This window comes from Sciurus vulgaris (assembly GCF_902686455.1).
Source record: "Sciurus vulgaris genome assembly, chromosome: X".
Lineage (NCBI taxonomy): Eukaryota > Metazoa > Chordata > Mammalia > Rodentia > Sciuridae > Sciurus > Sciurus vulgaris.
Window position 1 is genome coordinate 37413493 of NC_136471.1, and position 14938 is coordinate 37428430.

Genomic DNA, 14938 nt, shown 5'->3' on the forward strand with positions numbered 1-14938 from the left:
ACTTTCTGCTCAGGTTATTAGGTTCCATATTCAGCTGCCCATTTAATTTATGTCTCTTTCAAAGAGGCTGTATCTACTTCATTTCTTAGACCAAATGGATTGTTTAGAATGAACTTTTGAACACCCGGAAAATCCACTTTGTGGGGACTTTGCTTTCTGATATATATGTTCAAGATTTGCATATGAAGAAACTTTTTCTAATTCTGGACAATAAAGCAAAAGGAAAAGGTTAAGAATGCCCTTTCAATATCAGAAGGAAGCAATGATTCTCAGGTGTACTCAAGAATTATTTGTAGTTATTTGCTTTGACTCATTGCTTACCCTTGGCTAAAGTTCCCAGATTTAGGGAAGCTAAGTTAGCAAGTAAATTTTTGTCTGGTAGAGAGAGATATAAGCAATTTTTCTTGATAGAAAATTAACCCTCAAAGTTTATTTTTATTAACTTTTAAGAGCACTGACTAGTTTGGTTTCTACCCTAACAATGATATCCTAGCTTTTTAATTTGCTTACAACTACCTCTCTCCAGATTATCTTGAAATCAGTTTACCATTTTATTGGTTCCCACATCAATGAATGATTTGAATAAAATCTTTAGTATATTAGTTCATATTCATATGAATCATGTTTTTAACTTTTGAAAAGTTGATTTTGGTCAGAAAAACAGAAAGGTTAAAAAATGTTGTTTTAAAGAGCTGCCCTATAAAATTATTATGTTAAAGAGGTTTACTTGCTCAGGAATGTGGCCATTTTCATGTCTGATAAAGGAATGAAATTTAATTTCTCCCCTGGCCTGCATGGTGAGCTGCAGTAAACAAACACATTAACACGGCACTACCTCAGAAAAAGAGGATTCCTTTCTGCCATGTTGATGTCAACAAAAGTCAATTATATTTGCCACAGAGGTGAATGATATCATACCAAACTTTTCTGTTCTATCGGTGTTTAGAGAGACATTGACATAATCAAATCTGAGTTCTAACCAGTGATGTTCTGAAACAGCTCTATAAGAGTTGTTTCAGTTTTAGTGAGAACACACACAATCAAATGCAAAGGTAAACGTCTGCATTTTCATAAATGAAACCCACAATGTGCATTAAAAAAGCAGAAGAAATATCTTAAAACACTGGTTCTTTATAAATGTTCTTAGATTATTTTTCCTGCCAGTATTGATAGCAGTGGGACACCAACTTTGTTTCTATGATTGAAAAAGAAAAGAAAAATGCTACTGCCTTTAAAAAAAAGTATTAAAAAATGGTTTAAGAAAGAACAAGTTATCTAGCTGTTATAACTGCCATGTTTTTCTTCACGATAACAAGGTGGTATCAAGCCTATTATACCAGCAGCTACTTATTATGATACTTATTATGCACCATGGGGTATTTAATTTTTATAAATAAACCCTTTTTAAGAAATTAAAAAGGTTAACTGCCTGACTGGGGGAAAAATCCTGACATCAATATAAGTAACTCCAAACTATTAAATTTTACCTATTTGGCAAGAGAAGTAGATAGTACGTTCATAAAACAGGAAACAAATCCAAGCTGAAAAGAAAAATCATCACTATTTGCAAAGTTGAGGGAAAAAATATGGTATGAAAATAAATAAATATGACGTGTCTTTTCCAACTGCATTATGTAAAAATATAGTCATTATAAATTATATAATCAGAATTAAGTATGCCGTTGAAACAATGAGTCCTGCAACTGGTCTCCATATCCACTTCTATAACCTACAGTGTCTGTCATTAGAATGAGTCTTGATGATAATATGCTTTTTAAGATTGTAGCATTTAATTAAATTTACCAATAAAATTACAGGAAACAGGAAAAGAGCAGCATCTTCCAAGCAACTGAAATATGTTTTAGTCATTTGTTTGTATTTCCTTCTCTCACTTAAGAATAATCCATAATAGTTGAGGAAATAGTCCCTTTGTCTAAGAAGATGACAGCACTTTATTAGTCCTTAGGGTAAGTGCCATAGATAACATATCTTTGTTGCAAAACACTTACGTGTACATTTAATTCTGAGGCAGGGCCACCACCCCAGATTAAAACCCTAGGCTAAAATTTGTTTGTTTTTGGCTGCCTGTATGGAAGGCCCTGCTCATACTCAGATGCCCATACATTCTGTTGTTGCTCCAGGTTTCCTTGACTACCCTAACATTAGTCAACCCCAACTAGATGTTTTGAACCCATTTTTTTTTTTTATTGTAAACAAATGGGATACATTCTGTTTCTCTGTTTGTACATGGCGTAAAGGCATACCATTTGAACCCATTTCTTTTACGTAACAAGTACAGGACAGACTCAGGTTAACAAACACATTAAGCCTATTCCCATTATGGGAATAAAAAATTAAAATAGTGTACTTTCATTGAGTCAGAGAAAGAGAACAATCAAGGAGGATCCTCCAAAGGCAGGTTAGTTCTTCATCAAAACAGCATAAAAAGCCCTAGACAGAGAGCCACCAATGGTACCCTTTTTGGGCACCTCCCATATTTTGGGATCTTTCCTTGCTTTCTTCTACTAAATCTTCAACTGAATTCTCACATTCCACCATCTGTGTACTTCATTCTTTGGGTGCATGAGATAAGAACCTTCCAGTGTTCCCAAGACCACTGTCTTACAATTTTAGATACTCTATGGTCATAGTAAGGGAATTTTCCTTTACATCTCTTGGCTGATTGGATTCTACCATTTCATTTAGGCTTTGTTTCTAAGCCTGGTAAGAAACGCACACTGATTTAGTAACAAGATAATGTTGAAGTCTTTTCCCTTCTACATAGATTTATATATTTTGAGTATGACAACTTGAACTTACTTTTACACTTTTAAAAAATTTAAATAGCATATATTTAAGGTGTACAACATGATGTTTTGATATACATGATGAAATTATTATAGTGAATAAACATCCATCTTTTTATGTTGGTAACTATTTTCTGGTAATAAAATCTGAAATCTACTCTCATAATAATACTACATTATTAATTCTAGTTCTCATGCTGTATGTTTATCTAGACTTAGTCATCCTACATAATTATAACTTTATACCTTTGACCAACTTTATTCACCCCTGGTAACCATAGAATATTCTGTTTTTCATTTTTACAGATATCAGTGAGTCATATAGTATTTTTCATTCTGTGTCTAGCTTATTTTGCCTTGGGTAAGGTCCCCTGGGTTTCTCTATCTTGTTACAAAGACAGAATTTCCTTATTTTTTTAAGGTTCAGCAATTCCCCTCCCCTCACCCAAAAAAGACATAAAGGGCCAATAGGCATATGAAAAAATGCTCAACATTGCTAATCATCAGGAAAATGCAATTCGAAACCATAATGAGGTACCACCTCACTTCTGTTAGAATGGATATTATCAAAAAGATAACAAGTGTTGACAGGATGTGGAGAAAAGGGAATCTTTGTACACTGTTGGTAGGAATGTAAATTGGTATAGCCATTATGGAAAGCAGTATGTAGGTTCCTCAAAAAATTAAAAATAGAACTACCATTATGATGCAGCAGTTGTACTTCTGGGTATACAACCATAGGGAATAAAATCAGCATGGTAGAGTTATCTGTGCTCCTGATAGATGAAGATGGTGGGAATATAGGAGGTTAAGAGAATAGTTCTATAAAATGGGCCCACTGTGCTGACCTCCGCATGCTTTCTTTTCCAAGAAGCAACTTACCTACTTACCTGGCTTAAGTGGACAGGATATGTCACACTCCTCAGCAGACTACCTGTTTTCTGCAGGAGAAATGCAGGCCCAAAACAATGTCTATTAGAGGAACTCAGGTTACCCTGAAGAGAGAGACTTTTGTCACCCTTTTCTCAGACCAGATTGCAAAACTCAGGGAAAGAAGAATTCCTCCTAACTGTAAAATCTGTAAAAATTTGTAGTTAAGAATACAATTAGAACTAGTCAGCATTGGCCAAAGTGACCTAGAGTTGTCGTGGCAGTGGGAACTTGAAAGTCTGATGTCATCTTGTTGACAGTCAAAAGTCAAGAGGTGGACATGGATGGGACTCTCTGGAAACTTCCCTGTAACCCGCCCCCCAATAAACTGGAGTGCAGGAGAAGTGTACTGTCCCTCTCCTTTCTGAGGGAACCCATTCTCTGCCTTGAGAGTGTCCCCTTTCCCACCCCTTCTAATAAACTCATTACCTGTTACTCTGAGTGACATGTCTTAAATCTTTCTGATTTTATTGCAAGAATCTTGGTTTGAAGGGGTATCTTCACACTGTCTCAGTTTCCTGGAAGGCCCCAGTCCTATAACACTTCCATGCTTATTGTGGCATTATCCACAGTGGCCAGTATGTGGAAATAGCTTACATGCTTGTTGATAGATGAATGGGTAAAGAAATTGTGGTGCCTATGTGTGTGTGCTTGTGCACACACATCTATACAATTTACTATTCATGCATTTATATAATGCAAATATAATATATAACATTCATATATTTAGCATTCATATACATACTAATATTGAAGTTATATTTTTCACTCTTACCCATTCCCTTCTTTTTAAGTGGCGTGGCATTTCAAATTTATTTTTATAATCAGTAAGGAAAAGTTCTTTTTGCAAATTCCAACAAAAATTGGAATTTTCCAGCAAGTCTGCCTCATCCTGTAGTGCAGCTCTCATACCTGGCACAACACCGGAAGAATTCCAGCTATAATTATAATTTGTTTCTTAAATCCTACTTCAAGAAATTCTGCATTACGTAAAGTGAAATAAGCAGACTCAGAAAGTCAAGGGTCCTAGGTTTTCTCTCAATGTGGAAGCTAGAGAGAGAAAAGAGAAAAAAGGTGGGAACATCTCATGAAAATAGAGGGTAAACCAGTGAGGTAGAGGAAGGGGACCAGAGGGAGGGAGAAGGAAGGAAAAGGAGACACGCTGGAGAAAGAAATTGACCAAATTCTATTGTTATATTGTGTGCATGTACAAATATGTAATAATGAAACCCGCTATTGTGTATAATTATAAAGAACCTATAAAATTTTTAAAAAGTCATATTTGACAAACATGGAATCAAACAAAAAAGATGCTCTACCCGCATGAATAAAACTATTCCGTGACCATTTTCCCACCTGTAGTTGTCACTGGAGATATAGTACCTATGAATAGAAAAACATTATTCATTCCCTTTACTTCATTATCATCCCATACATATGCCATCAGACTGCATAAGATTTTTAAAGACATTCAAAATGCTAATGATAGCTTTTTCTAACAGCATTTTGAGTGTGTTAAATAGCTTGCAGTTTGCATCCCATCAAAAAAGTAAAGCAATAAAAAGTACTTTTTCAGCTCTTTCATTAATAATACCAGTTAGTTTCAAGGTATACAAGTGCCACTAAAACCAGGAAGAGACAACTTTTCTGGTCCAGGAAAAAATACCATCCATCATAAAATTTTCGCTTTCCAAAAGTAAAGCTTAAAAGATTTCCAAAGACAAACACCCAGTGTTATTCTTTCTTGAATCACCCAGTACTGAGCAACAAAATGTGATTTAATGTAGTTTTATGGTTTGGATGTGAGGTGTCCTCCAAAAGTGCATGTGAAACAATGCGAGAAGGTTCAGAGGGGAAATGATTGGGTTGTGAGAGCCTTAACCTAGTGAGTTAATCACTGATTTAATTGGGTTTAATTGAGTGGTAATTGAAGACAGGTAGGGTGTGGCTGGAGGAGGTGGGGCATTGGAGGCGTGCCTTTGGGGCATATATTTTGCACCTGGAGAGTGATGTCTCTCTCTGCTTTCTGATGGTCATGTGAGCCGCTTCCCTCCACCACACTCTTCCTCCATGATGTTCTGCCTCACCTCGAGTGGGAGGAATGGACCCGGCCTTCTAGGGACTCAGACCTTTGAAACTGTGAGCTCTCAAATAAACTCTTCTTCCCTAAAATTGTTCTGGTCAGATCTTTTAGTCACAGCAGCAAAAAACTTGACTGAAGCTTGTAGTGTCTTAGAGCATCAGAGTACAGCTAATATTTCTGGATATACAGATATGTGAAATTTCAACATAAATTTTGTTACCTAAATTCCAAGAGCCTTATCCTGAATAAATCTGCAATTATTTGGCCCCCTTGTTAGAAATACTGAGGTGCCACAAGAAATCAAACAGTACTTGGAAGTGTGTGGGCAAGGTAAACTTTACTTCTGTCAGAAGGGTGTACCACCAAACCTGGCTAGCAAGTATACTTGAGGGGACAGTCCACCTGCCTTTATCCCTAACACAATGCTCCCTCTTGCCCTGATTGGAGGAGCTCTGAGGTACAATCTACATGATTAGCTAATTTTAAAATTGAGGCAGGCAAAGGGAAGGGCTATAATTAAAATGGCTACAATTGAATCTTATATCCCAATTAAGGCTAAATACTGTATTCTGAAAATGGACCACAAAACTATTTCTCATGCCCTCCCCCACGAAATTAGATATAAAAAAGACAATAATAATTATCTTTAGGAATAATTTTTTGCTAGAGTATTTTTAGGATACCTGTGATTGTAGACTTAAAAGTCCTTGCTTATTCTTGGAGGTGGGTAGGTATTTAAAAACTCAAGATTAGTATTGTGTTTCAATTGCAGCTGTTTGAGAAAATTATTTAAGACAAGACAATTTTTTGTAGAAGTTGTAGAATGTATAATCACAAATGCCACTTTTCATTGCCTCATATGATGTAAAATGAAAGTTTCTTCAGCTTTCTAAATTTCTTTTAATATTGTCCTATATGTTTATTTATATTTACCTGCCTTTTTTTTTTTACCTGCCTTCTTTAGATATTTCTCTCCTTTAGTACAGTTGTCTAAATTTTTTTTTTTTTTTTTTTGCAGTGCTAAGGATTGAACCCAGGGCCTTGTGCTTGCAAGGCAAGCACTCTACCAACTGAGCTATATCCCCAGCCCCCTAAATTTTTTTAATTAAATTTTTTTCTGATTCATTGTACACAAATGGTGTACAGTTTTTCATTTCTCTGGTTGTACACGATGCAGAGTCACACCATTTGTGTAATCATACATGTACATAGGGTAATTATGTTTATTTCATTCCACTTTCCTTCCCCTCACCCCCTCCCCTCCCCTTATTTCCCTCTGCACAATCCAACGTTCCTCCATTCTTCCTTTATACCCCCCACCACCCCTTTAATCAACATCCACTTATCAGAGAAATGATTTAGCCTTTGGTTTTTTGGGGATTGGCTTATTTCACTTAGCATGATATTCTCCAACTCCATCCATTTACCTGCAAATGCCATAATTTTATTCTTCTTTATGACTGAGGAATATTCTATTATACATATACATATATACCAGTTTCTTTATCCATTTAAATTTTTTTAAATTTTATAATTTATTTATTTTTATGTGGTGCTGAGGTTCGAACCCAGTGCTTCACATGTGCTAGGCAAGTGCTCTACCACTGAGCTACAGCCCCAGCCCTAAATTTTTGTTTTTGATAGAGATTTGTCTTTATTTCCTGTTTTGTTTTAAGTTCTTATCAAATTTGGAAAACCTGTATCCAATTTCTTTCCTACGTGAGTTATAAGATTAAGGAGAACGTTTTGTATATTAGCTTTCATTGTGCTTCTACTATTTATGTTTCTAGTGCTGGGAAAAATAATCTCTGTCCTTGCCCTTGTTGGAATGCTATTTGGATTGCAAGATGGGCAAGACTATTCATGGAAGCCTTCTTAGATACTGGGACAGGTAGCAGTAACTCAACGACTCGCCAGAATGATTGAGAAACACACATACATATGCCACTAAAGCCAAATTAAATCCATTTCTCTGCTACTTTCCCTTAGGTCTAAAATTTTCTGCAGCTACTGTAATATGAGCGGCAGGGTAATAAATGAGAATACATAATAACAATGATCTTAAACAGTTGGGGTTAAATTATCATTGTATTGTGTGATTCATTCTCAACTTTGATTTTTAAAAGCTAAGAGTTGCCAACAACTTCTTTTGATTCTAAATTAAGTTTTGTGTGACAAAACAGACCTTGTTACAGGAGGCCACTGTTACGGATTTGGAGTTTTCTTTGGTTGGGTGGAAATTTTGCCAGGCTGGACTCTGCTGGACTCTTTCTTAAATACTAACAGGTGTTACTAGCATAACATTCTCTACTTTGGTTCTACTTGGCTGTTGTCCAAATTGTACATTTGTTACCACATATCAAGCTGTGGTAGCTGACCTTGGACATAATTGCCTTTTAACTTTGGAATACAGTGCCCAACAGATGAAGCTGGTGGGGTAGCCTTCTCTAGGTATATGAAATCAAAGAGTCATTGACAGTGAAAAGACAGGAGCTTCAAATAATTGTGCAGCTGGATAACTGAGATACAGGGCTTAAGAAATGATAGTGTAATTTAAAAGTTCATTTTGCACTATAGTTGCTTATCAGATGTATCTCAGAGAGAATGGCCACAATGCTTATTTTTAAAAATCAATCATGAAGTGTAAAAGTCTCTTCTTATCTCCCTCATTGAAATAGCATAGCACCCAATCGGTTTTTAAAGTGACTGCAGGTACCTTAGTAGAGAAATGAGATTTTGTGAGCTTTTGGCAACAAAACAAAACAAAACACCAAACAAAAAAATGAATATATAACAAGGAGTATAAAACATTTTCCTAACCAAGGAAAGTACTACTTTTCTAAAGCTGCCCCTTCCCATAATATTTATTCCTTATAAGAATAAGACTTTTCTGGAAAGCTTCCCTAAATTACTATTTGTTAATGGCACTGGAGACTAATTTGTAACCCCAAATTTCAAGTCAGGTTTGAAACAGCTTGAATCAGACATTAATTCAAGGGCTTAATATCAAGGTGTTGAGTCAGTTTCATAACTGAAATTCAGATTTAACATTGTAGAAGTAAGAATATATTTTATTTTTACTTTCTAACATATGTGTTAGGGCATTTTATGTATGGGTATGTTTCTCATGATTATTAAATTTAATGAAAAATTAGGGAATAACCAAATTGTTGGCAGAAATATGTCCCATGAAGTCTTTCTTTATTGTTATCTATTTTTGTGGATTTCAAAGACTATATTTGTTTCAAAGTGTATCGTTCCCGGACTTGAATTTTTCTCAAATGATTTGTTTAGCATAAAAACACATCAAACATTCACTGAATCATAATATTGGCCTGGGATTATGGCAATTATGTTACTCCGCATCTAGAAACTTTCAGTGCTTTATTCAAAATGAAATAATACTCTCTGAAAAATTCTGGAGAAGACATCACAGTTTAAAACTAAAAATAAGCTTTTGTTGTCAATTTTTAATTACTAAAATGATACAAACTGATTTGAAAATTTAAACTTAAAGCACTGGAGTAATAATACCTAAAGCAGAAAATGAAACTTCTTTGTAATTTATACCCTTAAAAGAACCACTCAAAACAGAATTTCCAACTCAGACTACCAGGGATCAGCTAAATAGAATTTAGGCAGGGAATTTTTTAAATTAAACGCTTTTTCAGTGAGACTCTTTAAAACAACTATAGTCTAAGGAAACAAACTTCTCGAATAAATAAAAATTTGTTATTCAATTAGAACATTACAATGTATTCTATTATTGGAGGAATTTCTACTTGTGACAGTGCTCCTAATGTTCTGTATGTGTCAATATGGGGAAATTACGTAGTCTAACATTCTCCACAAGTGTTAAAATGATGCATTAAACAACACCAAGGCCAGACATGGTGGTGCATGCCTGTAATCCCAGTGACTCAGGAGGCTGAAATAGGAGGATTACAAGCTCGAGTCCAGCCTCAGCATCTCAGCAAGACCCTATTTCAAAAATAAAAATTAAAAAATAAGGACGGGGACGTGGCTCAGTGGGTTAGGGTTCCCAGGTTCAATCCCTGATACCACACAAACAAATAAACAAAAACACCTGGATATACACTTTAGTTGCAGTATGATTTTTAACATAATGTGTGAATTTTCCAAAGGAAATTTTAATGATGTATGACAGCAGAGTTTAGCAAATGTCTAGATCTTGTGAATCATGGTGATCTATTTGTAGCTGGTTTATAGCCAGCTCAACCTTTTTCTGGCTCTATTTCTTCATTTTCTAAATGATCATATTATTATCTACCACAGCCAGTTTATAAGTGTTAGATGTAGCTAATGAGTAATATATAGGTGATTGTTTTTAAATTATTTTGAGAAAAACAACAAACCCTGAACAATCTCAGCCCTCCTTTTCATTTTAATTGCAGTACTGGTGATGTTATTTCAGTTACCTGGAGCTAGCATTCTAATTGCTAATCTCATTATGCAAATCTAAAAACTTACAGCAAATGTCCTTAGAGTACAATTACACAGGACACAAGAGCTGGTACTTTTTCTCAACAGTCAGCCACTGTAAAATATAGAATAAACACAAGATTGCAGCGACTCATCAGACTTTGGGTTGAGTTTATGCTCTGCCCCTTTGTAATTATGACCTTGGGCAAGTCACATTCCACAGGGGACTTGATTGCTTCATCTTCAGAATGGATATCACTGCACTCTTCCAAACTCTCTCAAGAAGTACTAGATGAAAATGAAGTAATGTCTATGCAGGAGTATTGTAATCTCTAAGATGCGATCCCAACATAAAGTATTATGAATTAGATACTGTAACCTGACTAGAATGTAACTTTTCACTAAGTCAGAGAAGTGGAGGATGGACATTCTGAATAAAGGCAGAACATGAATTGACTCAGGTGAGAAAATCACAAATGGAAGTACCCCTTTCTTTGACAGTGTAGTGGAAAAAGCAGAGACTTGCCTTGGGAGAAATGTTGTGGCAATTCCCAAACTTACCTATAATCATGGAAAGGTAAGGACATTAAAAACCTGTGAGGGCTGGCATGGTAGGTCAGTGGTGGAGTTCTTGCTTCGCACGTGTGAGTCACTGGGTTCAATCCTCAGCACCACATAAATAAGTAAAATAAAGGTATTGTGTCCATCTACATCTAAGAATATTTAAAAAACAAAAACAAACATAAGAACAACAACAAGATCAAAAAACTGAGAGACTGAGAGTGGGAAATGGACTCCCAACTCTTCTGGCTCAATGCTATGGTTCTTATGTTGCTGTCTATGGAGTGAACATGTACATAGCAACTGCCTAATGGCATTTTTTTAACTGGAATATCTCAGGGACTTCTAGGAATTTAAGGTCTGAAACAGAATTCTTTATTTCCCTTCTAAACACATTCCTTCCTTCCACTATAACCCCATTTCTTTAATAGTTCTACCTCCATTCATTTGCTCTTGCAAAATCCTGGGACTTCATTCTAATATAAAACCATTTTTACTGTATTAGGTATTATAAGTAATTTAGAGATTATTTAAAACACACATAAGGGTGTGTATAGATTATATTCAAATACTATTCTATTTTATACAAGAGATTTGAACACAGAAGGGGAGTGTCTTAGAATCAATCTCCCATGAATACCTACAAAAAATTGTATTAAGCAGACAAAAGAAAAATATATATAAATTATAAAGAATAACACTGTGTTTATGTTATGGACTGAATATCTGCATCTCCCCAAAATTCGTGTTTTCAACTTCTAACCCCCAATGTAATGGTATAGGAGGTGGGGCCTTTGGGAGATGATTAGATCATAAGGGTAGAACATTCATTATTGGGAATAGTGCCCTTATAAAAGGGAGCCAAGAGAGCTCATTCTTTCTACTATATAAGAATACAAGGAGAAATTGGCTTTCTGCAACCTGGAAGAAGACCCTCATCAGAACCAATCATGCTGTGACCCTGATCTTAAACTACCCACCCCCAAGAAGAACTGATATACATATTTTTTTAAGATACCTAGTTTATGAGGCTGGGAATATAGCTCAGTTGGTAGAATGCTTGCCTTGCAAGCACAAGGCCCTGGATTCAATCCCCAGCATGGCAAAAAAAAAAAAAAAAAAAAATTATGGCATTTTGTTATAGCAGTTCAAATTGACTAAAACTTATTATCTATATACCTACCATCCTGGTTAAGAAAAGAAGAATGTCTCAGAAATTTCTTCTGTGATCCCATGTTTTTCTTTCTGACTCTGAGTAACTCACTAACTTGATTTTTGTGTTTATCATTCCATTCTATTTATTTATAGTTTCACCATGTTCATAACCCTGAGCAATTCATCATTGATTTTGCCCGTTTTTTACTTCCTTCACACAGACTCATACATGTTGCATTCTTTTGCAATGTCCATTTCTCAATCACCTGAAATTCATTCCCATATTGTTGTATGTACTTATAAATTATTCATTTTTACTACAGCAAAATAGTAATATACAGTGTGATATACTACCATGCATTTATTCATCCTATTGTTGATAGATATGTGGGTCATGGACTTTTTATAATATTCTAAGTGGTTCTCCTTGATGCATTTTGTATGAGAAGGTTTTTTAAGATTGGAGTTTTTAACTGTGCCATAGCCATTTATGGTAATCTGGTGAATTCCACTGAATTTTTTCTTAGAGTAAATATTTAAATCTACAAAATAAAATGATAGGATTACAAAAGTTATATTAAAATAGGAATCAAGTGTGTTATGATTTGGATCTTAAATGTCCCCCAAAAGCTTACATGTTAAAGGCTTGGTTCCCATTGTGGTAGTGTTCAGAGGTGGGACCTTTGAGAAGGCATTGGACCATGAGGGCCCTGACCTCATGCATGGATTAATCCCTTTATCAATCCTTAACTTAATGGACAACTGAGATACAGTGGAAACTTTAGGAGGTGGTGCCTAGTTGGAGGAAGTAGTCCATCGGGGGTGTGGCTTTAAGGGTGTTATTTTGTCCCCTGTTGGGACTAATGACACGTTAACTAACTCAGGCTGACTCCTTACTCCCTGGCGAGTGAGCAAGATCAAGGCCTCAAAGGCGGCTTCAAAGGTTAATGACGATAAATTGGACCACCGTCAGGGACTGGTTAACAACAGTTCCGCGAATGTGATCAGCTGTGCTTACCATACAGTCCCTATGGGACTCTCACCTGCGTGAACCCCATGCCTTGCTGACCTTTAAGCTGATTGGTTCCCGCCTAGTCCCCCCCCTACATAAAAGCTGTGTGACTTCCTCAATGAACGAGTTCCTGCTGTGCCTTGTGTGCTGACAGACCTCCCTGCTCTGGTGTGTTTCCTTTGCCGCTGACACTCATCATCCTGCTCGGCCCCATATTCTCTTCAGGCGGGCCCTGAGGAGGTACATCGGACCTTGTTGCCCGACAGGGAGCAACAGTCCCCAGTCCCTTCCTCTCTCTCTTTGCTTCTTGGCTGCCATGAGGTGAGCAGCCTTCTCTGCCACATGCTGCTGCCATCATGATATTCTGACTTACTCCAAGTGACTGGGTTAAACCATGAACTGAAACCTCTGAACTTGTGAGACAAAATAAATCTTTCTTCCTTTTAAGTTGTTTATCTTAGGTACTTTGTCACAGCAATGGAAAACTAATACAAGTGTTAATAAATTTATCATATAGAATTAAATATCTTCATTAATGTGTTAAAGAACAAGATCTAGGAATAGGCCTGATAACCTCCCTGGTTTTGAAGTAGTGATGAATGTATGGATGTTTACATTCTATCGCCTTTTATAACTGTAATGCGATATGAAACTATCTTTGTTTCTTTGGTGACAGAGTCACGGGCACTTCTAATACTGCTGAGGTTTACTGACCACATTCACAAATAAAAGAAATGCTAAATTTCATTTAGGGATTACTAAAAGTAAAGAAATAATTTTTTCCATTTAAGTTCACATGGCCTTTAAATTCTATCCATGAATCTCAGGATAGGAAACCTCTATCCTAGGATGTATTCCTAGGATGGGAATTGTTTCATTAGGGTGGAGGCATCTTAAATAGTGTGTCATTATTGTTGTGCCTATTTATGTTCATGTCTCAGTCTGTTTTAACAAAAATCATGTGCCGGTTAATTTATAAACAACATAAATATATTGCTCACACTTCTGGAGGTGGGAAGGACAAGATCAAGTCATGAGCAGATTTGATGTCTGGAAAGGACTCCCTGTCTGCTTCCAAGATGGTGTCTCATTCCTGTGTCCTCACATGGCAGAAGTGCAAAGATGAGAACACAGCAATAAGCTCCCTCAGATCTCTTTTATAAAGGTACTAATCAATTCATGAGGGCCCCATCTTTTAATGCCACATTGGAGATTAGGTCTCAATATACTGAATTTTAGAAGAACACAATTCAGACCATAGTAATATCAACCTATATTTTTATCAGCATTTTGTATTAATAGATTTCTTAATTTACCAATATGAATCATATGAAATATTATTTTATTATATGTAAATTTAATAGTACTCTGATTAATGCTAACACTGAGAATATTTTGGTATATTTGTTGGCAATTTTGGTTTCCTCTTCCATAATATGCCTGTTAATCTTTTGTCCATTTTTTTCTATTAGGTTTGTATTCTGCTTAATTCAACAGAATTCTTTATACACATTTTGGACATTAGTTCTTTGTTGGTTTTATGTAAATATAAATATATGAAACATCTTGTTTCATTTTGTGTCTTGTTGTCTCTCTTTATATTTTGAGCAAATGTCCTTAATTGTAATGAGATTGAATTTATGGATTTTTTTTGGTTTTATGTTTTACAAATTTTGTGTTGTAGTTAAGAAATCCTGACTTCCTACTTAGTAACAAATATATTCTTCTATATTGCTTTATAATGTTTTATGGTTTGGAATTATGCACATCTTTTATTTTATAACTAATTTTAGCAAATTATATGAAGTAGAGATCCAAATAATTTTTTCTAGCCAATAGTTTCAATGACTTTTTTGTAAATTCTGGTTTTCTTTCCTACTGACCACAGTGACAGGACTGTCATAAAATATCTCCATTCATGAGCGAGTCTGTTTCTAGGATCTTTAT

General features: G+C 35.6%; 1 long non-coding RNA gene across 2 annotated transcripts in view; it reads left to right on the plus strand.

Annotated features, from left to right (window-relative positions):
* The window catches only part of LOC306651733, a 495681-nt gene that overhangs the window by 431983 nt on the left and 48760 nt on the right, over nt 1–14938 (plus strand). The window lies entirely within an intron of this gene.